This window comes from Leptonychotes weddellii, chromosome 5 (genome assembly GCF_054177405.1).
Source record: "Leptonychotes weddellii isolate Sample4059 chromosome 5, ASM5417740v2, whole genome shotgun sequence".
Taxonomy (NCBI): domain Eukaryota; kingdom Metazoa; phylum Chordata; class Mammalia; order Carnivora; family Phocidae; genus Leptonychotes; species Leptonychotes weddellii.
The window spans coordinates 61023304-61051007 of record NC_138373.1 but is presented as its reverse complement, the minus strand read 5'-3'; the positions used below and the strand labels follow the sequence as shown (position 1 = coordinate 61051007).

The 27704-nt window shown below is 36.2% G+C and overlaps 1 protein-coding gene and 1 pseudogene across 1 annotated transcript in view; both read right to left on the bottom strand.

Annotated features, from left to right (window-relative positions):
* Nucleotides 1-27704, bottom strand: part of ZEB1 (zinc finger E-box binding homeobox 1) — a 162826-nt gene that overhangs the window by 61609 nt on the left and 73513 nt on the right. The window lies entirely within an intron of this gene.
* Nucleotides 4674-4803, bottom strand: LOC115941211 (U4 spliceosomal RNA; annotated as a pseudogene).

Below are 27704 nucleotides of genomic sequence, written 5' to 3'. Positions count from 1 at the left end.
AATGGATTTGAATTGACGTACCAAAGAATTCCTGGTGGTTTTGTTTTACCTGGCTTACCTAAAAAACAGTTAAAATGGTAATCATCTGTGAATACAACCTAGTCAGAAAATAAATAATATCCAATAAACTAGAAGACCATGTGAACTCACCCCTACTCACATTTTCATATAAATTTTATCTTAGAGAGTAAATGGATTTAGTGGTGAAAAAAGTGGGCATCTTGGAAAAATACAGATACATGGAAACTTTAGTCCCATATGTAGAAACACATAAAAGGGGTATTTTTATTTTTATTTTTTAAAGATTTTTATTTATTTGACAGAGAGAGAAACAGCGAGAGCAGGAACACAAGCAGGGGGAGTGGGAGAGGGAGAAGCAGGCTTCCTGCTGAGCAGGGAGCCCGATGCGGGGCTGGATCCCAGGACCCTGAGATCATGACCTGAGCCGAAGGCAGACGCTTAACGACTGAGCCACCCAGGCGCCCCGAAAGGGTATTTTTAAAGTGTTCTGAAGAAATTATGTTTTATCAAATTTCTACTACTGGCGAAAGAAAAGTTAAATCAATCAATGCTGCTTATGTAGTTTGGCATGCTGCTCCAACCCTGCCCCAGGAAGTACTTAAAGTATTCAGTGCTTTCTATGCATTCAATTGCTTACTCCTTATAAGGGACACATGAAGAATTACTGACCTTGTTTTAGATACAAAGAAACTGAGACTTAGAGGTTGTATAACTTGCCAAAGGGAGGCCAGTTAGTACTGGAGCTAGGATTCCAACCCAGGCCAGGAGGCGCTAAAGACTTTGCTCTGAACCTACTTAACACTGCTTCTCTGACACAAGCAGATTATAGTCAACAAATGAGCAAAATATCCTCAAAATCGAAACAGAAGAGACGTTACAATGAATTATTAAACACTTCATTGACAAGAACTTAATCAAATCTTTCTGAACTCAGAACCTAAGAAAATAAAAATTTAAATATCCTTACTATTTGTCTTTGCATCAGAATGACAATGGAAGATACATAAAACCTCAGTTCAGAGACAGTTTTATTCCCTTGATTTAAAATTCTGATGGCTCTCCATTGCATATACTATGAATTCCAAATTCCTATGCATAGCAAATAAGGGTCTCTAGGCTGTGAACATTAGGGCCTCAATTATCTGTACCTCCTACCATTCTGCTCAATATATTCTATTCCCTAGACATTGGTAGACTTTCATTCTTTTGCTTTGCCCTTTTTCCGCTACTGCCAAATTGCTACTCACCTTTCAAAATTCATGTCCAACCCATCAAGAAATCCTGTTGGTTGTATCTCTCCATCTCCACTGCCACTACTCTATTTCAAACTGTTATGTCCCCTATCCTGGGTCCCCTTGTCTCCATTTACCACCTAGCAGCGAGTGACTTTTTCAAGCCATAAAGCAGAATATGTCACTCTGCTTAAGAACTTTCAATGGTTTTTCAGTGTTCTATCATGGCCTGCAAGGATTCGCAAACTTGGGCCCTTGCCGCCTTTTCCACTACTCTTCTACATTCTCACTGAATAATCTTTTCATTCTCTGCAGGTGACAAGCCCTTGAACTTGCCTTTCCCTCTGCCTAGAATGCTGTTCCCAGTTCTTTGCAGGGCTGGCTCTTTCTTTCCCTCATGTCTCCACTTCAATGTCCTAGCTTCAAAGAACCCTTCCATGACCACCTGATCAAACATGCTCCATCCTTTATTCCTCACATCATCCTGTTTATTTCCTTCAAAGCATCCAATCTGTAATTATCTTGTCTAGTTACTTATTTTCTCTCTAGATTACTTTTTGTTGCTGCTGTAACAACTTAACACAAACTTAAGAGGCTTAAAATAACACGCACTCGTGATTTTACAGTTCTTAAGGTCAGAAGCCCAAGACAGGTCTCACTGGGCTAAAATCAAGGTGTTGGTAGAGTAGTGTTCTTTCTGGCAACCCTAGGGGAGCCTGTTTTCTTGCCTCTTCCAGCTTCTAGAGGCTGAACACATTCCTTGGCATGCGGCCCCCTTCTATCTTCAAAGCCAGCAGTGGCCAGTTGAGACTCTTCTCACATCACATTAGGCTGACATTGACTCTTCTTCTGTCTCCTGCTTGTACTTTTAAGGACTCTTATATTGGACCTAACCAGATAACACAAAATAATCTCCCCATTTTAAGGTTAGCTGATTAGCAACCTTAATTTCTTCTGCTACTTTAATTCTCCTTTGCCAGGTAATATAACACATTCACAGGTTGTGGGGATTAGGACATGGGACATCTTTGGGAGGCCATTATTCTACCTACCATACTTCCCCAATAAAATGTAAGTTCCATGAGGGCAAGGACACTGTCTTGTTCACTCCAGTAGTCTAAGTTCCAAACATCAAAAGGCACTTAAGATATTTGTTGAGTTACAGAACAAATTAAGATACTACTGCTTTGGTGATGCTCCTCTTGACTTCTTCTGACTCTTGTCCTAAACTTCGTGCTCCTGTATAATTTTTTACATCTCCCAGCAACAGAGCACACATGCCATCATGTTCTCATTATGTTCACATGCTTATCATTAAGTCCTTGGTCAAATGTGAAGTGTTATGATAATATGTCAATAAAGGATTAAGGGCTGTGAAAGATGTGTTTAATCAATACATTTTTTTTTAAAGCAGTTCTTTTTTTTTTGTAAAGATTTTATTTATTTGACAGAGAGAGACACAGCAAGAGAGAGAACACAAGCAGGGGGAGTGGGAGAGGGAGAAGCAGGCTCCCCGCTGAGCAGGGAGCCTGACACGGGGCTTGATCCCAGGACCCTGGGATTATGACCTGAGCCGAAGGCAGACACAATGACTGAGCCACCCAGGCGCCCCTAATCAATACATTTTAAAGTGAAAGGGACAGTAAAAGGCTCCAAAAGGTTTATGTTAATGATTTTGTAATTGTTTTTATGATTCCTAATAAAGTGTGTGGAATATTCTCATAATGTATTGGTAAAGGATTACCTTGCTGTAAAATGTATATTAATTTAATGAATTTTAAACCTGTTAAGGATCTGAAGATAAATCTCAGTTCCATATTTTACACTTGAGAAAACTGGAACCCAATGAAGCTAACTAATTTGTCTAGTTACACAAAAAATTGTGAGCCTGGCACAAAACCCAGTGGACCTTCTATAAAAAACTACCTCCTGAAGTTGCCACGAAGATTAATTTAATGCATTAAAAGCACACACATAAACACAGGGCCTAGCACAGTGCTCTATAAATAAGGGGCACAGTAGATGCTTTTACTGGTTTGACCAGTTATCGTAAACACTATGTATTTCCCATTTCTCAACAATATAAATAACTTCTACAAAGTAGGTACTCAATGAAATACTTGAATCAACAAATGATTAAAAAGTAAAATACAAATATAATTAAACAATTTTAAATAATTAAATAAATTAAACAATTTTTATAGGACAAAGCAGGTAAAAGAGAAGAAAAAAAGTAGAGCGTGCACACCACATTGATCTTTATCATGAAGCCTTCCCCAACTTATTCTAGCTAACAGCAATTTCTCTCCTCCCTTCATGTTTATACCAGCAAGGTCGAAATTGTTTTTATATTAATACTAAGGCATTACTTTATTTGCCTTTTTCACTCTTGACATTTGCACTGATGCAAAGGCAATGGTGGGTAGAACTGTTGGTTCTTTAGCATGATTGAAGGCCATTGCAACAAGCCATATATATCTTGCATCCTTCACTGATGCTCATTCCCAGTAAAAAATAAAAATAAATAAATTGCCAACCTCATTTAAGAATGTCCCTGGTGAAGTAGTAAAAGTTACTCTATTAAATAATGACCTTTTAGTACAGTAGATGTCTTTACTATTCTCTATGAGAAAATGGGATGTACGCATAAACTACGTCTGCTGGGTATCAAAGCATGCAGTTGTTTTGAAATGCCAGCTGAACTAGCTGCTTTTCTCAGGGTACACCAATTTTACTTGAAAGAACAACAACTGACTATGGTTTTTCAGACTTGAATATTTGGAAGACATTTTCTAAAAAATAAGCCAAGTAATAAGCCTGTCACTTCAAGGAAAACAAAAGATCAAATGTGTTGCCAATAATAAAATTTGAGCTTTCAGGTATAAATTAGAATTCTGGAAAACATGCAAACTGCCACTGTGAGTTTCACAGCTTCTCAATTTTAAAGAACCTTCTGAAGAAACTGATGCTAGTATCGGTGGTTTTTTTAATAGGGTAAAATGCAATGGGTCAACACTTGAAAGATCTGTACAAGTAAGTGAGCCAATATATTCCAAATGACTAATGCAGGAAATACAAATTCATGAGTGGGTAAAAAAGATCCATTTAAAGTTCAAGACAGACTGATGGATTTCAATGTAACAGACTATGAAATTCAAGATACGGTTTCATATTCTGCATTGCAACTAGACTTTAAGACATGTTACTTGGTAAGTTTTGGTGCAGTCATTAAATAATACCCACAATAATCTGAAAAGGCTAATTCCACGTACATATTTATGTGAGGCCAATTTTTAATATATTTCAACCATAACAAATTACAACAGATTAAAGGCAGAAGCAAATATGAGAACCTAGCTGCCTTTATTATTAAGGATCAATTAATAAATACTTTTAATTTTTTTCACTTTTAATTGTGAATATAGTAAATACTGATAAATATAACCCACACAGTCAAAAGCACTTTGGGGTCTTCAACATTTTTAATTAGCAATAATCGCGCCTTGGATAAACCTCATTGGCTACGATACTGCCACTGTGCAGCAAAGTTTCTTCAACATTTTTAAAGAGTGTAAAGGGATCTTGAGATCAAAAAGTTTTTAGAATCATGCTGTCACATGTCTATTCACATTGAAGTTAATTAAAATTATAAATAAGATATGAAGTTTGGGTCCTCATTTATACTAGACACATTTCATATGCGCAATTACCACATGTGGCTAATGGCTATGAGATACAATAGATACAGAACATTTCTATTACCACAGAAAGTCCTACTGGACAGTGCTGGAATATATTTGGGGGGCAGTTAATTAGCATCTTACTAAATATCACTGGTTTTATCCTACCTGTTTTAACTCCTTAAAAAGAATATATGTGCCTTTTGAGGGCTGAGACTAGAACACTGATATCTATATCTATATATGATAATGATATTGTTATGTATATATATGATGTTGCAGCCCATAAGATGCTTTATATATATATTACCAGGAATAAATATGCTGAATAAGATACCTGCTAAACTGAGTATTTATTAACTCAATAAATACTTGTTCAGAGTTTTATATAAGACAGGTACCATGCAATTATGATTATTATCTTTCATATTTCACTATATTCCTATCCAAATTTATAAGCTCTGGGTCTCCACTTTTTCTGTTCTCATGTGATTGTAATAAACTATTCTATCAACAATTTAATGTTTACATTGCTTCAGTTCACATTTTCATAAATGAGGATTAAAGACAATCTTATTATCTATTGGTTATATTAAATAGGATGTATAGTTCATAATTATGGACTACTAATTATGACTTGCAGGTTTTCTAAAGACTTCCATACATATGGCTGAAAGCAACATTTTAAAAGTTACATTAAATCTGTAAACAATAACTAAATTTGTTTTGAATGAGTTAGTATCACCTGGAGTTTACAGCTTGATTTTATTTCCTTCATAGCTTTGTAGATTCTAACTTTGAAATTTTAGCACTTATTATTTTAATTTGACATTCTTTATTCCTACTAAAAACAGTGAATGGAATTTGTAAAAGCTTATTAAAATTAAAATTAAATTTTGTTTAAATACACTTCTGAGATTTTTACATTTCAGAACTGCAAAGGACTTTGGGATACCAAAGAGCTAGGGCTGGCCTGTAGTGTTCTAGTTGCCCTCTATTACTCCTTGTACAGTAGTTAGAGATTTATAGTGTAATGAATGCTGCTTGTTTCCAGTGTAGTTTGAGGCAAGGCTCCTGGCAAGCAAGACCACATTTATAGGAAGGAGAATAACAGGAGAGATATGTGGGCTTCTGGCCAGGTGCTTTTCTGGTCAACAACCAAGACATGTACCTGGAACTAGGTGAGAGATTAGCTGCTTGTATATAAGCACAAGACCTCTGCTAATTTAGGACTATGCATCACTCTCTCCATATAGCCCTACAGATTCTTTTTGGAAAAAGAATAAAATATTTCTTAAGTCTGTCTTTTGGATGAGAGAAGCAAAAACATCTGCAAAACTAATATACTATTTGTGCAACATGGAGTAGGCACTGATAAGCCTTACACAATCAGGCCTACTCCATGCAGAAGAATGTGTACCATTAAGTTGAATCACAGGAATTTATTTCTTCAATAAAAGCAGATAAAATAACTGCTATTTAAATAAAGTAATTTTTGTAAACTGTAAACTTTATATTATGCTAAATTCTAAAGTCTCTGTTTTCAATTTTGTCTTGCTACAGAAGTTCCTTCTAAACAATGTTTCTGTAGCTAGAACGGCTTATGATCTAAATAAGAGCTAACATATTTTCATAAACTGCTTTGCTTTCCATACAGACTGGGTGTGTGCCTATGCAGCAATTTATTTTCCAAGTAACAATCTATAGTCAAGGGTAAAATTTTTAGGCTGTATTTTCAGTGGTAGAAAATTTTTAAAAAGTAAAATTAGATTTTATGGTTCAGATTGGTTAAATTTTAACATTGAAATATTAGAAAATTTAGATAAAAGTCATATGACTAGGTAGTTATTAAACTGAAAAAAGAGACAATTTTCAGTAAGTTCAAGTCATGTCTATTAACAGTAGCAAGATACTATATTAAAAGGCAGTATTTATTTAGCTTGCATAAGGAGGCAGTTTATTAATAAAAGCCATAAAGGTATAATCTGACCATGTAACAGAGGTTTTGGAGTCAGGCTGATTTGAGTTCAAATTATGGGTCAAACCCTCAATGGTTGGTTGTTCTGGGGCAAGTTTTTTCCTAAGTCTTGGCTCCCTTACATATAACATGATAATAAAAACCACTTACAAGGGCGCCTGGGTGGCTCAGTTGGTTAAGCGACTGCCTTCGGCTCAGGTCATGATCCTGGAGTCCCGGGATCGAGTCCCGCATCGGGCTCCCTGCTCGGCAGGGAGTCTGCTTCTCCCTCTGACCCTCCCCCCTCTCGTGTGCTCTCTCTCTCTCAAATAAATAAAAATCTTTAAAAAAAAAAAAAAACCACTTACAAGACTGTTTAAAGGACCAAATTAGGTAATTTATGTAAACTGCTTAGCACAGTAAATGATTCACAGTAAGTGATTAATAAATGCCCTATACACCATACACACACAGTTTCCCTAGGACACAACTATATTTATAAGCATTTCACCTTGATTCATTCTAGTAATTTGTACCTGATACAGTAAGAAATTTTAAACAGTGTATTATTTCAAATATCATTTAGAAGTATAATTAAGAAAATTAAAAGATTTACAAAATCATATGCACAACTGCATACTAAGAACACAAAAACAGGATCCCAGAATCCTATGAGACTCCTCCCCTCAGTAGGAATTCAGTCTATGGTATTCCTGACAGTCATCGACTTTTAAAAGAACCAGTTCAAGCTCTTTATAACTCAGATGAGAGATGAGGCGAGAAAGAATTAGAGAAAGAGACAGAGAAAGAGAGATTGAGAAAGAGATTGAGATTGAGTCTTGATGATACAGTTTGAACCCCGGGATCAATCCATAAAATCCATTCCTTGCTCTCTTCCCTCTCTTAGGCTATGCCTAACTGATTGAGCTGGGTTTCTAAAGCTTACAACCAAAAACAGTCTTTATTAATACACTAATTATGGGTGAGAATGTAGCAATTAGACAGAAGGGAGGTTTTATTTCCACCATACCCATTAGAATCTTTAGTAAGTGGTGGATTTAGCATTCATAGTCAGGATATTGATTCCAGAGCTTGTGCCCTTAATCACAATGTTGCAGTAAACGGCAGCAGTATTACATATATCCTCCTGAGATGTAACAATAGAATTCTTTTCTGAATTAAGACAAGGTTGCCCACAACTGTATGCATCTGTCTTTTAACCATACATTTGACACTTGGTAAAGAAAATGGAATAGCAATAGAGACTACAATGATGGTATTGTAGTACCATCAGTATAATGGTATTTTCCTATTCTTAATGCTTTAGATAAGAAGATAATTAAGAAATTCTTTCTCTTCCCAAAAAGATCTCTTCTGTTTTCATGGGAATAGGTGTACAATTCGAAACCTATTTCCTCAATTATACAGAAAGACTACAGCCTTATATTTGTACTTTAGATATGTCTTCCATCCAGATCAACTGGAAATGCTATGCGAAGCATGACTACGGAAACATAACTAAGCATCTAGCTTATTATATAATCTTGCCTTTTTGAGCAAAGAGACTCACCTACAGGAGGTGTTTGATTAGGGAGAAGGTAAATAAACACTCCAACTACAGATTTCTATTGTAGAAGGTGCTTTATAATCTGGCACTAGAATTTCCAGGCATCTATCCAATTACTCACAAACAGGATACGGGTGGGATTAGCTTGTGCACTTGAATGGTCAGAACACAGGACGTCCCCAGTTGTAAAACCTAAACAACACGAGGGTTCTCTGCACTACTGCAGATCTATAAAGTTAGACTGACTCTATAATCAGAATATTGTAGTATTCTAGAATTTGGAGTGAAATTACTGACATAAAACTGTCTTTCGAGAAAAGCATTTCAGAAGACCAAACTGAACTTGAAGTCAATGAATATCCATAGGGAACTCCCCAAACTATCCTGTTTTTCCCAAGTATCTCTTAACTCAGAACATCTGACAACCTGAGTCACCCTGGGTGGGGGAGGGGTGGAGAGTCAGCTTTTCTCTTGGTCACTTGTTTTGTATTCACCTTGAATCTTCAAGCTGACAAGGAATAAAACATCTTCAAACTTTACAACTCTGTGGCATTTTACAAATTGCGAAGCACTTTAACCAGAACACCCTCAGAACAATACTGTAAGACTGATTGCTAGAGTTGGTATTATCACTTTTTAAGAAAAAGGCATATGAAGCTTGAAGAAATTAGGCAGACCATTCAAATTCACACAGAAACTAATTAGGAAAGTAAGGATTAAAAATGTCTCTGGCGTTCTCTCCAAAGTACTATGGCACTCCAGGAATAAATGTTAAGTCTCTTGCTGGGTGCTTTCAATACATCACCACATTAAATTTTCACAAAACCTTTGGGCAGTTTATATGTATGTACATGCAATTCTGTTTGACACCTTTGACCAGTTTTTCCACGCTATGCTAAACATTTGTATTCCAGTTTCTCAACAGATGGGAAGATGTTCAGTTTTAGAAAAATACGCCCTTAAGTTCCACAAAAATACAAGCCACTTCACAATAATTTTTCAGACTTGGAAAAAAATAAAGCAAGGGAAAAATAAAGTCAAAAAGTAGTTTCAAACCGAACAGTTTAAAAACTTTAAAAATGGGGACAATTCAAAATTTGTGGGAGACTCTGATGCTACAGATCACAACTGAGGACAGTGGTCAAGTAAAGAGCTTAGGAAGTTTGTCTTGCTGAGAGATGGGGTTTATTTTGCATTTTTTTTAGGTTAAAGATTTCTCAGACATATAGTGAAATATATACAGAGTAATTTTTAATGTTATTTCCCTAACCTTTGTTTTCTGTGAAGCTTGTCTTTTTCTGCTTCAGTTTCGCCAACCTCATTCTTTTTTAGAAACCTTAACCTCCTGGCTGGTTAGGGATAACTGAGCGATAATGCTAAAATGGATTTCAGTAATAAATCTTTAGTGTATTTTAGAATGCACCTGGACAAAGTGCTCTGAATCTATGGTAACAGTGAAAAATCATTAGGTTAATTATTGGTTTACTCAAAATTTTAAAATACTTTCCTACATTTCCTTTTGTTCTTAAATAAAAACAATATCTAATCCAAATTCAATTAATTTAATGTTTTATTGGTCTTGATATTTAAAATTAATAAACGTTTGCTGAAATACTAAGTATACAACTTTTTTTTATATATATTGTGCTATCCCAAATGTCTCCAGAAGTACTAACATTTCCCCCAAAGTAACAACTGCTGAGTATCAACCTACTAAACGTTTTCAAATTTTCTGTAAGAAAGGGTTTTTTCCATTAAAAAAATAAAATCTTGTTTTCATTTGTCTATAGGAAAGCTTCAGATAGTAGGCCATTGCTCTGCTAAGAGACCAATCCTCTGTCTATATCGGATGTTTGATTAATAACCCATACTCAGGTTATAATTATTAAGCATAAAATGTTGATTCATTAAGTTGAAAAAAATATGAAACCTAAAATAAATCAATAAAATACTATGATTTGGTAAACCACTTTAAAGAGAAAAACCTATGGAATATATTACGCCAATAACCCACATGTCAAAAGAGAAATTCCTACCTTAGGAAAATAAAGTACATCTGAGCAGCATAAATGTTCTAACACTAGTTTAGCAAACCAGGAGCTGTCAAGTTCCAATAACCTATTATTCACACCTCTTTAATCACTGCCACAGAGTTGATTATAAATAGCCTCATACATTTTTAAATAAGGTCATTCTGAAGTGAAACAAAGAAGGTAGTAAATATTCTTGTACATAAGGAATTCAAATCCTAATGCACAACAGAACTGTGTATTTCTCAAATGCTCAATATAAAGAAAGCTAACACAATCTTTTATTAACTATGTCAAGTACGCACTCCATGTGGATTCAGTGGAATAACTAAATTGTAGCACTATTTAAACACAGTAGCCTAAAAAGAAACCCTCCCCAATAAATTTCATTCATTCATTAAGAGGCATTACTCATGGTATAATAAAAATAAAATATAATAATCAATTGGTTGATTTACCTGAAACAATGCCACGCAAAGTCATGATGAAAAGACCATTCTACAAGGAAAAATGTATAGTATCACTGATGATGCCACTGGCTATTAATTATCTCATTTAGCTGATAATCTGAATGTATTTCAACATAAATTTATGTAAACATGTTAGAAATGCAAAATGGTTTAACAAATTGGCAGAATATCTTTCTGAAAAAAATTAAAATTGAAAATAAGGGGATAAAGTACCATTTAGAAGGCAAAGATCTAAAATAATAAGCTGAAACAAACAATCACAGTAAAACAGGGACAACAAAACAGACAATAACAACAAAAAACAAAAGAAACAATTTGGTTTTGTGTAATAGGTCCTTTATAAATAACTGATCATTATAGAATCTTTAAGAAAAACCTAAATTATCCCCATAATTCCAGAGTGGTTTTCTACCATTATGGCACCTTCAAAGATTACCTGTTGAACTGAGAGTGAAAACTCCTCACTTAAGAACTAATAGCATCAAAAGACTGGGTCTGAAGAATATTTGATAACAAGTAACTACAATCAGATTTTAATTGACTATTTTAATATTTCCTATTAAGTTTTCTGACTAAAAATCCTACATAACCAACTTTTCCCCACTTTTCCATTTCTTCCTACCAGTGTGCCTGTTTAGAGATAATGAAAGATAAAACATTGCATTTGGGGAAGAGATAAATGAGAAGTCTGTGACTCCTTAGTTTCTTAAAATCTGACCTTATGCGTTCACATTATATGGTAACACAACCTTGTGGGAGTATGTCTACTACATAAACCTTTGTTATTAGAATAATTTGAAAACAGAAAAAAAGTTGGAAAATCATGCATAATATTAACGTGTTTTAAAATCTTTTAAAAAAATCACATGCATGTTCCAATTTTTGTTGAATCATTTATTACCTTCACCTGGTTTTAGAGCTATTAGCTTAAAAACATCATTTCTTGTACAATAAAAAGTTAGTCACCTTGTGGGCTCTGTTTTCCATCCACAAAAGATTCTTTTTATAGTCAGATATCTTCTGATGAGGTAAGAACCAACAGAAAATGATGACTGGAGAAAACCATGAAACTAATTTCTGCCCATATTCCAGAAGAAGAGCTACATAAAGGTTTCTGAAATCAATGAAGCATTGTTATCCATATCACACTCTTAATTCTATACTCCTATGTTATAGTCATCAATATTTTATAGAATTCTCATATTAAAAAGACATTTCTAATATGGGAGTTATGTTCTTCCAAGGCCATATTTCTAGTGATGCTACTATATCATCTTTAATGCTGCTTTTCAACAGTGAAATATATAAGGACCTTCAGTGGATGACCATCAGAAGATACTATCTCTAAGCTCTCTGTTAAGTATGACCATAAAATTAGTCTCCTTAGTAGTCCAAATATTATATAACCTTAAAATTATTCAGCATCTACAGCCTTAAAAATGTAATGTACATTTCAAAATGGGATTTCTGAAGGTCTTCCTTGGTCCATACCCAAACCTAAGGATGCTGGAATGATAGCTCCTATTTTTCTATTTTGTAGGCTCAGTTTACTCAGATGTGAAGAATTATAATGAAGATCCTTGGCTATTTGCTATACCCTGTGCCAAGCACTTTCTTTTCCTTTACTTTCTGGAGTAACTTACAGGGCTTTAGGACAAAAAGACTTTGTCCCAGCCATAATATCTTTTTGGAAGTCTGGTCTTATGACTTTAAAACATGGTGATTGGTGGTGGTGGTGGGGTGCTGGGAAGGCAAAGAACTCTAGGCCAGACCAAACTAGCTACAGATGGCCAATACTTCATATATATACCCATGGAGCAAAGTAAAAAGAGGCATATCAGGGTCAGTGTCTGTAGCTGAGGAAATCAGATCTGGTTACTTGAAGTCAAGTGGGTGAAAATACTATGATTTGGATGAGTGCAATGACTGATTCATTTCTTTATTTAAAACACTTATGAAGCATTGGTTGTGTCAGGCACTATAGTTAAGAAAATGAATATACTGCCGGGGCCCTTGGGTGGCTCAGTCGGTTAAGTGTCCAACTCGATCTCCTTTCAGGTCATGGTCTCAGGGTTGTGGGATCCAGCCCTGCACCAGGCTGTACGCTTAGCAGGGAGTCTGTTTGAGATTCTCTCTCCCTCTGCCCCTCCCCCTGCATGCTCTCTCCAAATAAATAAATAGATAAAATCTTAAAAAAAAAAAAAAAGAAAATGAATATATCAATTTCTACCAGCAAGGATCTGACTAGTAGGGTGGACAAACATGTAAATAAGTAAGTTGTAATACATTATGATAGGTGTAATAGATATAAATCTGGAAGAGAACAGAGAAAAGGATTAACTTTCTCAAGGATGGACACTGGGGGGCAGGTTTCTAAAAGTGAAAGTGCTTTAGTAGGGAGATAATGTCTAAGCCTTTTTTCCTAAGCTTTTTTTTTTTTAAGATTTATTTATTTATTTGAGAGCGAGCAAGAGAGAGAGAGAGAGAGAAAGAATGGGGTGGGGAGGGGGAGAGGAAGAGGGAGAATGAGAATCTCATGCAGACTCCCTGCTAAGCACGGAGCCCAATGTGGAGCTCAATCTCATGACCCTGACATCATGACCTGAGCTGAAGTCAAGAATCAGGCACTCAACCGACTGAGCCATCCACGCTCCCCTCTAAGCTGGTTTTTAACAATAAACCAATCAGGTAAGAAAAGAGATGAAGGTCATTTCAGAAAGAGGAAAGGCACTGCTTCTTGCAAGTAAATTCCACCAAGCTATTCCTAAATTAAGAAGACTGCAGAAGACTGAAGACCTTAAGTTGTATGCAAGAGCCTCAATTTTGCTAGAGGACAGAGGTGAAATTTAGGTGCAAATGCTCACTTAAATTTTAAGAATGTATTTGTTTTTATTTTTTTTATTAAATTTTTTTCCAGGGTGCCTAGCTGGCTCAGTCGGTAGAGCACGCAACTCTTGATCTTGCAGTCATGAGTTCAAGCCCCACAATGGGGGTTGAGTTTATTTAAAAAATTGTTTTTCAAATCTAACTCCCCACCCATCTCCCCTTTGGCAATCACCAGTGTGTTCTCTGTATTTAAGAGTCTGGTCTTTCATCTTTTTCTTTGTTCATCTGTTTTGATTCTTAAATTCCACACATGAGTAAAATCATACAGTATTTGTCTTTCTCTTACTGCATTTGGCATTATACCCTCTAGGTCTATCCACGTTGTTGCAGATGGCAAGATTTCACTTTTTTATGCCTGAGTAATATTCCACTGTGTGTGTGTGTGTGTGTGTGTGTATGTATATCATATCTTCTTTATCCATTCATCTATCAATGGACACTGGGTTGCTTCCATATCCTGGCTATTGTAAATAATGCTACAGTAAACATAGGGGTGTATATATCTTTTTCGATTAGTGGGTTTTTTTGTTTTGTTTTTTCTTTTGGTAAATACCCAGTAGTGGAATTACTGGATCATAAGGTAATTCTATTTTTATTTATTTATTTTTTTTTTATTTTTTTTTTTCTATTTTTAATTTTTGAGGAACCTCTATACAGTTCTCAGTGGCTAAACTAATTTGCATTTCTACTAACAGTGCACGAGGGTTCCTTTTTCTCCCCATCCTTAGTTATACTTGCTATTTCTTGTGTTTTTAATTTTAGCCATTCTAACAGGTATAAAGTGGTATCTCATTGTAGTTTGAATTTGTATTTCCCTGATGGTTAGTGATGTTGAGCATCTTTTCATGTGTCTGTTGGCCATCTGGATGTCTTCTTGGAAAAATGTCTATTCAGGTCCTCTGCCCATTTTTAAATTGGATTATTTGGCTTTTTTTGGTGTTGAGTTGTAGAAGTTGCACCTGGGTGGCTCAGTCGGTTAAGCGTCTGCCTTCGGCTCAGGTCATGATCCCAGGGTCCTGGGATCGAGCCCCACATCGGGCTCCCTGCTCCTCCCTCTGCCTGCTACTCCCCGATTGTACTCTCTGTCTCTCTGTTAATAAATAAAATCTTAAAAAAAAGTTCTTTATATATTTTGGATATTAGCTCCTCATTAAAATATACCATTTGCAAATATATTCATCCGTTAGGTTGCCTTTTTGTTTTGTTGATGATTTTCTTTTCTATGCAAAAGCTCTTTATTTTGGTGTAGTCTTAATAGTTCAATTTTGCTGTTGTTTCCCTTGCCGGAGGAGACATATCTAGAAAAATGTTTCTATGGCTGATGTCAAAGAATCGAACTGTTTTTAGCAATAAACTTTGAAATCATGGGTGGGTGAATTAACACAATGTTGCCCAATTCATTCATATCTGGTCCCTCTCAATAAAAGCCATGACCTCACCTATATTCTTCTAAGGTACCTTGGCTTAACAAGACAATACTCCCCCCCATGCTATTGCAGCTACATCTTCTAGAATCAGCTGACACAACTGCCTATCCCCCGATCTGGTGAAGTCTTCCCAACCATCCTCAGGGTTTTCTTCACCATCCATGAACAACTTACCCTACCCTGAGTATCTGGAGCTGAACCAATAATACTCCCCTAAGCTAGTAATCTTTCCCTTTCTCCCCAAATGAATCTAAGAATGGCAGAATAATAGATTGCTTTTGTTTTATTCATTATCTGATCAGTCGGTGTTCTTCAGCAAGTGACTGGAAGAAAAAGAATCTTCTCTTAGATTTATTTTTAGTAGGAAATTGGTCCTCGGCCAGTGGAAAACAATAGATATAGGATCAAGAAACAGGTTGGATGGTTAATGGGATGTTCTGGGGAACCTCAACATTTACGAAATGGAGAGATAGAGTGGAAAAGAAACCATCAAAGACACGGAGAGACTAAGAAGAGTATGCCTTGTTGGAAGCCAAGAGATGTAGATTTTAAAAAGAGGCAAGTGAGACAGGCAGAATAATCCCGTCCTGAGTGTGGATGGGAGCTGTGAATCTGATGGGATACCACTCCCATTATAATGTTAGGTTATATGACAAATGTGAAGGGACTTTCCAGCTGTATTGCCAGTCTCTAATCAGTTGACTTTGTGTTTATCAAACAGATTATCCTGAGTGGCCTTGACTTAATCAGGCAAAAGCCTTAAAAGAGGCCTAAGGCCTCCCTGAGCTCAGAGACTCCAAATAGCAGAGAGAGTCTTCTTCTGCTGTCCTTAAAGGAGCAAAGAGCCATGTTGTGAACTGCCTATGGTGAAGGGAAGCCTTCCTACAAGCATAAGGAAATGAATTCTGTCAATAATCTAAATGAGCTTGAAAGAGGACACTGAGCTACATTTGAGAATGCAGTATGACTGACACTTTGATTGCAGTTTTGAGCAGAGGACCCAGTTAAGCTATGTCTGGACCCCTGATCCACAGAAAATGTGAGATAATAAATATGTGTTGTTTAAGCCACTAAATTTGTTGTCATTTGTTATGCAGCAATAGAAGGGTAATCCATTAAGCAAGGTCCCAACTTTTGTAAGAGTAAAGGAGGATTGGGATTCAATCTTTAGGTTGTCAGGTCTCTGACATATGTGTTAGGATTTATGAGGGGCTGAATTTTCAGCAAAGATAAAGTAGAAACCCAGTAGTATAAATTAGAACCAGGGGAGGTAAGGAAAAGATACAGTTTAATTGATAAAAAAGGTCACATGGTTCATCTAGGACATTCCTGATGCTGAGGTTGGGATAAACCGACAAATTCCATGCCACATCATTTCATAGGGATTAGGTCAATATTGCTTGCTTTGCTTCAATCTGGTTAACCAGACTAGAAGTCATTTGATGGCAGATATAATGCCTATTTTATTCGCTGATTCTATGTCCTCAGCCCCCAGCCAGTATCTGGCATATTTTAAGCACTCAATATTTGTTAAATGAATGAATGAATGAATGAATGAATGAATTTCATACTGGTCAATGTGAAAAAGTAGATTAAAAATATGAAATTTTATGAGGAAACAGTATAAACTGGCACTACCCTCTGTAACTTCTTGAAAATACTCAAGTTAACTCTGTTAAAGTATGAATAATTTGAGATGTCACAACAGAGACAGTGATAGAGTCATAATCTAGCTAATCCACAAATATCTGATACCCTACTGTGTGTGTGTGCCAGATTCTAGAGTACGACTCCTGCAGTAGTTTCTTAGCTGGTATCTCTGTATCCATTCTAGCTCTTAGCCAATTTCCACACATCAGCCACAGTAATATTTTAAGACAAATCATCTTATTTCATTATCCTGTTGAAAACCTTTTAATGGTTTCTCATTATACTGAGTATAAAAGCCAAAGTCCTTAACTTGTCTTTCCATAGTCTGTCCTCTGCCTCCTTCTCCAGCTTTTATCCCTTGCCACTCACCTTATCACCTCAGAGCATTCATACATGTTTTTATACTCCCTGCCTGGAACATTCTGTCTTTGCTTACCCCCTACTCATCCCTCAGATCCCAGCTTAAATCTCTTAAATATCACTTCTTCAATGATCTCCCAATATAAATTACCCCTCTACACAGCATTTATTGTATAGCTTGCAATTACATTGTATGATTACTTTTTAATATCCATCTCCTCCATTACATTGAAGCTTCATTAGGTCAGGAATTGTGTCTATTTTGCTCAGAGAAATATCACTAGTACTAAGAATACTTCATACATATTTGTTGAATAAATAAAAGCAAAGGCCTAGGAGACTACCAACCATATATTATGAATGCTACTGCTACCATCATTAGAACTATGGAGCCCTACCTAGTAATAATGTCACTCTAGAACACAATTCCTAACCTCAGTGGAGTACAGAGGCAAGCAACCAAGACAACATCTTCCCTACCACTCTACCACTTCACCATAAAAACAACAAAATAAACATTAAACAGCACCAGAAGTAAAAACCAAGTGATTCTCCTTATATTACTATTCTTTTTTTAATACTGAACTACTATACAGAATTAAAATTCTTAAGAATTCCAATGCTAGGAAAATAAAAGTTTTAAAATCGCTGAGGTAAGGATTCTAAATGTTTTTGATAAAGAATATTTTTTAAGAGTAAGAAAGTATGGAGCAACATTTAAAAAAAATCTGATTACAAAAAAAGCATGAAAAATAAACTAAGAATCTCAATTGGGCTTAGAACAACTCTGACAAACAGGATCCTGTAATTTTTCTTTCACCTAAAACCTTTCAGTGACTTCCCACTGGTCTCATAAGAATCATGAATTGTGAAGCCTTTAAAGTCCTTCACGACCTGACTCCTGTCTCCTTCTACAACTCATCTATGACCATTTTCCCTTCACTAACCCCTCCAACCACATCTATACTCTGGCCTTGGGGAGTTACTTCCCCCAACTTGCCTTGCTCTCTTTTCACCACTGGCCTTTGTTCATGTTCCCATTTCAGGAATATCTTGTTCCTTGTCTCCTTCAGGATGACTTTCTACTTACCCCATTTAGCCATCCCTTTTTCTCAGAGGTGGCTCCAGGATTTCTATATGAGAAGGTTTAGTGGTGGTACTCTGAAGGGAAAGAAAACTGGAGATATGTCTTACAGCTATACTTGCATAACAAAAACACATTGCTACTGGGATTATAAATTTCATCTGGTGCAGTTTGGGGGCCTGAAGACTATGAGGGACTTAAGTTTCTTAATTCCTTCCTTGATATTGACTGCTTCTACTGGAAAAGTTTGCTTGACACCCTCCAATCTGAAAAGGTACCACATACTATTGTGCATTTACCTCTATTAGAGAATTTACAGCATATTAGGGATGTCGTCTACTTGTCTATCTCTTCCACTAGTCTATAAACCAGCTAAGAGCAAAGACTGTCTTTCCATGGCTATAGTCCTAAAGTCCTATGTCCTGGCACACAGCAGATTTTCAATAAGTATTTTCTGACAGAATGAATCAAGTATTTTATGAAAACCTATGATATACAAAGACCCATATTAGGTATTCAGAGTAGGGGAATAGAGATACTTACTGCCTGATTAAAAATATAAAACATATAAATTTTTACAATAATTTCAAATAAATAAAACATCACCAAATATGAAAGACAGTAAAAATTAGACATTTCTACTAACCAGCATTCCTATACATCAAAATTTCTAAGTGAAATGCATTCTGTATCATCAAAGAAGCATTAAATACATTGCAGTGTATTTTCTTATAATGTGAATTTGACTGCATAAAGAGTGCTTAGCATTGTTAACTTATGAATAATATGTGATAAGCCACTAATTAACTAGAATACTCAACTTCCTGATGCTCCTTTCAGGATCCAGAATAAAAGAATGATCCAGACTAATCTGACTAAATCAACCTAAAACTCGGACCTAACAAGGTACTTTTGGCTGTTGTGGTTGTTACTGCTTTAAATTGTAATGATGGAGGAGTATATCCTTAAAGAGGAATGATGAGGTACCAAGACAAGAAGTGGGATACCATGCTGAAAACAATAAATGTTACCATGAAGAAACTGTGTTGAAGAGCAAGAATAAGTACAATTTGGAAAACTTTAAATTCTAGGTTGAGATTAGTTTTGATTTGGTAATCAATTTGGGACTACAAAAACTCCTAACTGGGACTGGAAAACATATAACATAAAGACTGGAAAACATAAAGAATTTTGAGCAGGGCAAGACTGAGGCATGGATTCCAGCATGGAAGATACAGTAAACCAGGTGTAAACAGATGAGAGGCAGAATGAGGGCAATCACTGCAGAATTGGACAATAATGGTTTTGTAAATACTCTAACAGCCCAACTGTTTGCACTGGGACTGATTTCATTAATCAGAGTAATGCCACAAATATAAACTTTCAGGGTGTTATGGTACAATCAAGAAAGTGTTTGCCTCATAGAATCATTATATTTGGCAAATATGTGCCCCCAAGTGGTCGAGTCCTCGGATTAGCTATAAAATGTGCACAAGATTCACTCTTTCTATGAATTTCTGTATTTCTCTCTGGTGCTTTCAAAATAAGACTTAGGTATACCTGTAGTATCTCCTAGTTTACAAGGTGCTTTGACTCTTTAGTCAAATAACATATTTTAAAACTTACTTCAGTATTTTAGAGGAAAAATGACTAAAGAGTTCACGGAGGATTCAAATTCAGTATTTTCAATTTCTTGTTTTCCATTTTAATCAGTCTGGTGCATTACCGTCATGTAGGTAACTGTAAGCTTATGACAAAGACTAGAAAATACATATTACCACACCATCATATGAGAGTAAGAAAGAACTTGGAATTTCATTTTTTTTTTTGATGTAGTGTTCCATGATTGATTGTTTGCATATAACACCCAGTGTTTCATGCAGTACGTGCCCTCTTTAATACCCATCACCAGGCTAACCCATCCCCCCACCCCCCTCCCGTCTAGAACCCTCAGTTTGTTTCTCAGAGTCCATAGTCTCTCATGGTTCATCTCCCCCTCCGATTTTCCCCCCTTCATTCTTGCCTTCCTGCTATCTTCTTCTTCTTTTTTTAAACATATAATGTATTATTTGTTTCAGAGGTACAGGTCTGTGATTCAACAGTCTTACACAATTCACAGTGCTCATCATAGCACATACCCTCCCCAATGTCTATCACCCAGCCACCCCATCCCTCCCACCCCCCACCACTCCAGCAACCCTCAGTTTGTTTCCTGAATTTATTCATTTGAGAGAGAGAGAGACAGAGATGAGAGAGCACAGGCAGAGGGAGAGGGAGAAGCAGACTCCCCGCTGAGCTGGGAGTCAACGTGGGGCTCGATCCCAGGACCTGGAGATCATGACCCAAGCCGAAGGCAGACGCTTAACCGCCTGAGTAACCCAGGCACTCCTGGAATTTCATTTCTTAAAAAATACTTTTCCTGAACTTTTTATTTTTTAACAGCTTTACTGAGATACCTTTGACATATAAAATCATATATACTCAAGGTTTTCAAATTGATGCTTTGATATACGTATACAATTGTGAGAAGAGCACCATTATCAAGCTAATTAATATATCATCACCTCTATATAGTTACCATTTTGTGTGTGGTGAGATTTAAGATATATCCTCTTTGCAAATTTCAGGTATATAATATGGTACTGTTAACTATCATCACCATGTTGTACATTAGATCTCTAGAATTTATGTCTTGCATAACTAAAACTTTGTATCCTTTGATCAACATCACTCCATTTCCCCATTCCCCCAGCTCCTGGCAAATCATTCTACTCTCTATTTCTAGGAGTTTGACTATTTTAGATTCCGCACCGAAGTGAGATCATGCACTATTTCTCTTTCTGTGTCTTGCTTATTTCACTTAGCATAACATCCTTCAGCTCTATCCATACTGTTGCAAGTGGCAGGAGTTCCTTATTTTTCTATGCCTGAATAATATTCCTTTGTGTTTCTGTATATGTATGTATTTTTCTTTATCCATATTTTGACCACTGTGAATAATGTTGCACCTAACTTGGGAGTGCATGAGATCTTTCAAGATCCTGATTTTATTTCCTTTGGTATATACTCAGAAATGGGATTGCTAGATCATATAGTGATTATTTTTTAAGCAATCTCCATACTCTTTTCCATAGTGGCTATACTAAGTCATAATCCCACCAACAGTGTACAAGGGTTTCTTTTTCTCCCATACCCTTGCCAATACTTGTTATTTCTTGTCTTTTTGACAATAGTCATCCTGATAGGTGTGAAGTGATAGCACTTGGTTTGATGATTAGAGATGATGGGCAACTTTTTGTATATCTTTTAGCCATTTGAATTTCTTTTGAGAAATGTCATTAGGTGCTTTGGATCATTTTAAATTGGGTTATTTGTATTTTGGTATTGAGTTGTATGAATTCCTTATATAGTTTAGGTATTACCCTCTTACTGGATATGTAGTTTGCAACCATTTTTCCCATTTTGTAGGCTGCCTTTTCACTTTGTTGATTATTTCCCTTTGCTGTACAAAAGCTCTTTAGTTTGATGTAATCCCATTTGTCTATTTTTTGCTTGTTGCCTGTGCTTTTGGTGTCATTTCCAAAAATTGCTAAGACCAACATAAAGTAGTGTTTCCCTTATGTTTTCTTCTAGCAGTTTGACAGCTTCAGGTCTTACATTTAAGTTTTAATCCATTTTGAGTTGATTTTTGTGAATGGTATAAGCTAGGAGTCCAACTTAATTCTTTTATATGTAGATATCCAGTTATCCCAACACCCCTTGTTGAAGAGATTATCCTTTCCCTGTTGTGTGTTATGGAAACCCTGTCAAAGATCAGCTGACTCTAACTGCGTGGGTTTCTTTCTCGATATTGTTCCATTGGTCTACATGTCTGTTTTAATGCCAGTACTGTTCAATTACTATAACTTCATAATGTAATTTGAAATCAGGAAGTGTGATGCCTCCTCTAGATGCCTTCTTGTTCAAGATTGCTTTGACTGTTTGGGGTCACGGTTCCATACAAATTTTAGGATTGTTTTTTCTGTTTCTGTAAAAAATGTCTTTGGGATTTGGATAGGGGTTACATTAAAAAATCACTTTGGGGAATGCCTGGGTGGCTCTTGATTTTAGCTCAGGTCATGGTCTCAGGGTCATTGGATGCAGGGCTCCATGCTCAGCAGGGAGTCTGACTGAGAATCTCTCTGTCTCCCTATGCCACCCTCCACTTGTGCTCATGCCCTCTCTCTCAAATAAATAAATAAATCTTTAAAAAAATAAATTTGTAGATCACTTTGGGCAATATGGACATGTTAACAATATTAATTTTTCTAATCCATGAATGTGGGATCCATTTATTAGTGTCTTTTAATTTCCTTCTTCAGTGCTTTATAATTTTCAGTGTATAAGTCTTTGCCTCTTTGGTTAATTCCTAAGTATTTTATTCTTTGCCTAGCTAATGTGAATGGGACTGTTTTCATAATTTCTTTTTCAGATAATTCCTTGTTGGTGTATAGGAACACAACTAACTTTTTTATGTTGATTTTACATCCTTCAACTTTGCTACATTATTAGTCCTAATGGCTTTCTTGTTTGTGGGAGTGTGTGGAGTCTTCACGGTTTTCTATAAACATAATCATGTTATCTGCAAAGAGAAATAATTTTACTTCTTCCCTTCTGATCTGGATGCCTTTTACTTCTCTTGCTTGCTTATGTTGGCTAGGGTTTTTAATACTATGTTGCTGGTTGTGGTGAGAGTGGGCATCTCTGCCTTGTTCTGAATCTTAGAGTAAAAGCCTCCCAATTTTTTCCCATTGATTATGGTGTCAGCCTTGTGTTTTTCATATATGGCCTTTATTGCGTTCCTTTATATGTTCCTTCTATACATACTTTGTGGACAGATTTTATAAAAAGATTTGAATGCTTTTTCTGCATCTATTGAGATTATCATGTTTGTTTGTTTGTTTTTTGTCTTTCATTCTATTAATGTGGGGTACACTACATTTGACTGATTTTCATAGGTTGAGTCATCCTTGCATTCCAGGGATAAATCCCACTTGGCCATGGTGTATGATCCTTTTAAGAGCTGCTGCTAGTATTTTATTGAGGATTTTTGCATCTATGTTCATCAGAGATACTGACCTGTAGTTTTCTTTTCTTGCATTGTCTTTGTCTGGCTTTGGAATCAAGGTAAAGCTGGCCTCAAAATGAGTTTAGGAGTATTCCATTTACTTCATTTTTTTGGAAGCGTTAAAGAAGGATTGGTATTAGTGCATCTTTTTGTGTCTGTTAAAAGTCCCCCAATGAAGCCATCTGGTCCTGGTCTTTTTTTTGTGGGAAGGTTTTCTATTACTTATTTAATCTCTGTTATAGGTCTGTGCAGACTTTCTATTATTTCTTTATTCAGTCTTGATATGCCTCTAGGAATATACTGATTTTTTTCTAGGTTACCTAATTATTGGCATGTAACTATCTTAATAGGCTCTTTGATCCTTTTTGTTTCTGGATCATTTGTTGTAATGTCTCCTCTTTGTATCTGAGTTTGAGTCTTCTTTCCTTGAACTAGCTAAGAGTGTGTCAATTTTATCTTTTCAAATAACCAATTCTTAGTTTTGTTGATTTTGGTATCGTTTTTCTATTATCTATTTCTGCTTCTAATATTTATTATTTCATTCCTTCCACTAATTTTGGGTACCATTCGTTCTTCAGTTCCTTGAGTTGTATGTAATGGTAGGGTGTTTGGGAGCTTTCTTCTATTTAAAATGAAGGCATTTATTGCTATAAGTTTCCCTCGCACTGTTGCCTTTGCTGCCTCCCAGGTTTTGTTAAATTATACTTTCATTTTCTTTTTTGTCTCAAGTTAGCTTTAAAATTCCTTCTTTTTTTTAAAGATTTTATTTATTTATTTGAGACAGAGAGAGAGAGCACAAGCAGGAAGGAGGGTCAGAGGGAGAGGGAGAAGCAGACTGTCCACTGAGCAGGGAGCCCAATGCAGGGCTTGATCCCAGGAGCCTGAGATCATGATCCAAGCCGAAGGCAGACGCTTAACCGACTGAGCCACCCAGGTGCCCTAAAATTCCCTTTCAATTTCCTCTTTCACTCAATGGTTGCTCAAGAGTATGTTGTTTAGTTTCTACCCGATTGTGAATTTTTCCATTTTCTTTCTGTTCCTAATTTCTAGCTTCCTTCCCCTGTGGGTCTGAGAAAATATGATTTCAATCTTCTTTAATTTGTTAAGATGTGTTTGTACTTAACACATGATCTATCCTGGAGAATGTTCTATGTGCACTTGAGAAAAATGTATATTCTGCTGCTGTTTGGTGGAAAGTTCTGTATATGTCTGTTAGGTCCATTTGGTCTACAGTGTTATGTCAGCTGTTTCCTTATTGATTTTCTGCCTAGATATTCTATCCATTATTCAAAGGGGGCTACTGAAATCTCCTATTCTATTGTTGTCAGTTTTTCCCTTTAAATCTGTCAATATGTGTTTTATATATTTAGGTGCTCTGATGTTGGGTATATATCTACCTGTTTATGTTATATCTTATCATTCTATAATGACCTTCTTTGTCTCCAGCAACAATTTCTGACTTAAAATCTGTTTTCTCTGATATTGCCAACCTTGGTGTCTTTTGGTTACCATTTCTACAGAATATCCTTTTCTTCAGCCTATGATACCTAAAGTGAGTATGTTGTGGTCAGCTTATCATTAGATTTTAGTTTTTTATTTTTCTTTAAAAAAAAAAAAATCCAGTCGGCCACTCTATCCCTTTTCATTGGGGAGTTTAATTCATTCATACTTCAAATAGTTATTGATATGTAAAGACTTAGCTATTTCCATTTTATTTATTTATTTTTTTGCAGTTATTTTTATTCCCTTCTTGTGGTCTTCTTTTAAAATTTTCCTGGTAGTGACTTGGTTTGATTAATTTCTCTCTTTTGTGTATCTACTATAAGTTTTTCCTTTGTTGTTATAATGAGGCTCATGTAAAGCTTTACTTATAACAATTTATTTAATTTGATAACAACTTAGGTTCAACTGCATACAACAACTTTATGCTTTTACCCTACACACACTTTGTGTTCTTGAAGTCAGAATTAACTTCTTTTTTTTTTTTAAAGATTTTATTTATTTATTTGAGAGAGAGAGACTGAGAGAGAGAGCACATGAGAGGGGGGAGGGTCGGGAGGGTCAGAGGGAGAAGCAGACTCCCTGCTGAGCAGGGAGCCCGATGCGGGACTCGATCCAGGGACTCCAGGATCATGACCTGAGCCAAAGGCAGTCGCTTAACCAACTGAGCCACCCAGGCGCCCGAATTTACTTCCTTTTATATGGTGAATTTCTTATCCAATTTTTGTGGTTATAGTTATTCTTACTTTGTCTTTTAATTTTTATATCACCTAATTTGTACACCATTATTAGAGTGTTAAATTACCCTGCATTTGTCTAAATATTTACCTTTACCAGTGAAATTTATACTTTAATATATTTTAATGTTCCTGTTTAGCATGTTTCAATTCCATTTGAGGAACTCACTTAAGGATTTCTTGTAAAGTAGGCCCAGTGACAAATTGTCTTTATGGAAATGAATTTATCTCCTCTTAATTTTAAAGGATAGCTTTGCTTGGTACAATTCCCTTGGGTGGCAGTTCTTTCTGTACTTTGAATTATATCATCCCACTCTTTCCTGGCCTGCAAGAGTTTTATTAAGAAACTCACTGATAGTCTTATGGGGGGGGTCCTTTGTATGCAATGAGTCACTTTTTTCTTGCTCTTCTCAAAATTCTCCCTTTGTCTTTGACTTTTGACAGTTTAATTGTAATGTTTCTTGGTGTAGACCTCTTTAGGTTCAAACTATTTGGGATCCTATAGGCTTCATGAGTCTGGATATCCATTTCACTCTCCAGAGTTGGAAAGTTGTCAAATTATTATTTCTTTAAATAAGCTCTCTGCCCCTTTCTCTGTCTCTTCTCCTTCCAAGACTCCCATAATATGTATATTGGTTCATTTAATAGTGTCTAATAACTTCTGTAGGCTTTTTTCACTCTTTTTCAATCTTTTTTTTCCTCTGACTGGATAATTTCAAATGACCTGTCTTCACATTCATTGATTCTTTCTGCTGTTTGATCAAGTCTGCTGCTAAAACTCTGAATTGCATTTCCAGTCTGGGCATTGCATGTTTCAGCTCCATAATTTGTTTCTTTTTTAATACTTTTCTTATCTCTTGTTGAACTTCCCTTTTTGTTCTTGTATTACCTGTTATTAAATTAATTTCATTAAATTGTTTCTCTTTGTTCACTTCTGGTGTGCAGTTTCCTTAGGACAGTTATTCTGAAATCTTTTTCAGGCAATTTGTGAATTTCCATTTCTTTGGGGATAGGTTATCAGACGTTTATTGTGTTTATTTGCTGGTGCCATGTTTCCCTGATTTTTGGTGTTCTTTGTTTCCTTGCACTGGTGTCTGTGCATGTGAAGTAGTAGTCACATTTTCCAGATTTTACAAATTGGCTTCCATAAGGAAAGACCTTCACCTGCAGGGAGGAGTGGAGAGGAGGTGCGTGGGTGCCACTCGAAGGGCCGTGTGTAAGAGCACTGTTGCACCAGGTCTAGTTGTTCATGGGGCACTCCAAGTGTAGGAGTGTACAGCAGCTGTCAGGAAGGACCTAGCGGCATGGCAACTAGGGTCCATGACATAATTCCCTGCATGGTCCTGGGTGGCGATGGCTATGGGGTTTAGTAGTAGCTGAGAGGGCTAGTGGGGTCCTCAGCAGTGCCTCCAGGTCTAGAAGTGAGTGTGTTTAGGCTGGTTGTGAGTGTGTGCATGGTAGTGGGGGCCAGCTACAGGCATGAATGTGGCAGGAGGCAAGGGCATCTATATGCAATTGTTTTGCTGTGGGGGTCATCTCCAGAAACACACTCAGTACTGAAGCCAGGGTAGGAACCAAATGCAGCCATGGGGGCCATATGTGTGGTGGTGGCCTGCTATAAGCACTTGTGTGGGGGCAGTGCCAGCAGAGTGTGTGTGCAGCTGTGGGGGTTGACAACCAGTGCATGCATGGCAATGAAAACAAAGACTACAGTGGGAGCTGGGCAATGGAGGCTAGTGGCTGGCCTGCATGTGATGGCAGAGGCCATTTTATTTTGTACTATAATAGTAAAATACGAAAATGCTCAATGTATTTAATTATACCAATTTCAGCTTAGAAGTCTACATCACAAAAAGATAGATATTAAGATACCACTTATAAATATACTTAAAACTAAATTGTCTTTCTTTCCCAAATATATGAAATATTAAATTATAACCAATATAAAATAAAAAATATTTAGCCAAGGTGGTCTTTATAACTATGTGGTAATAGT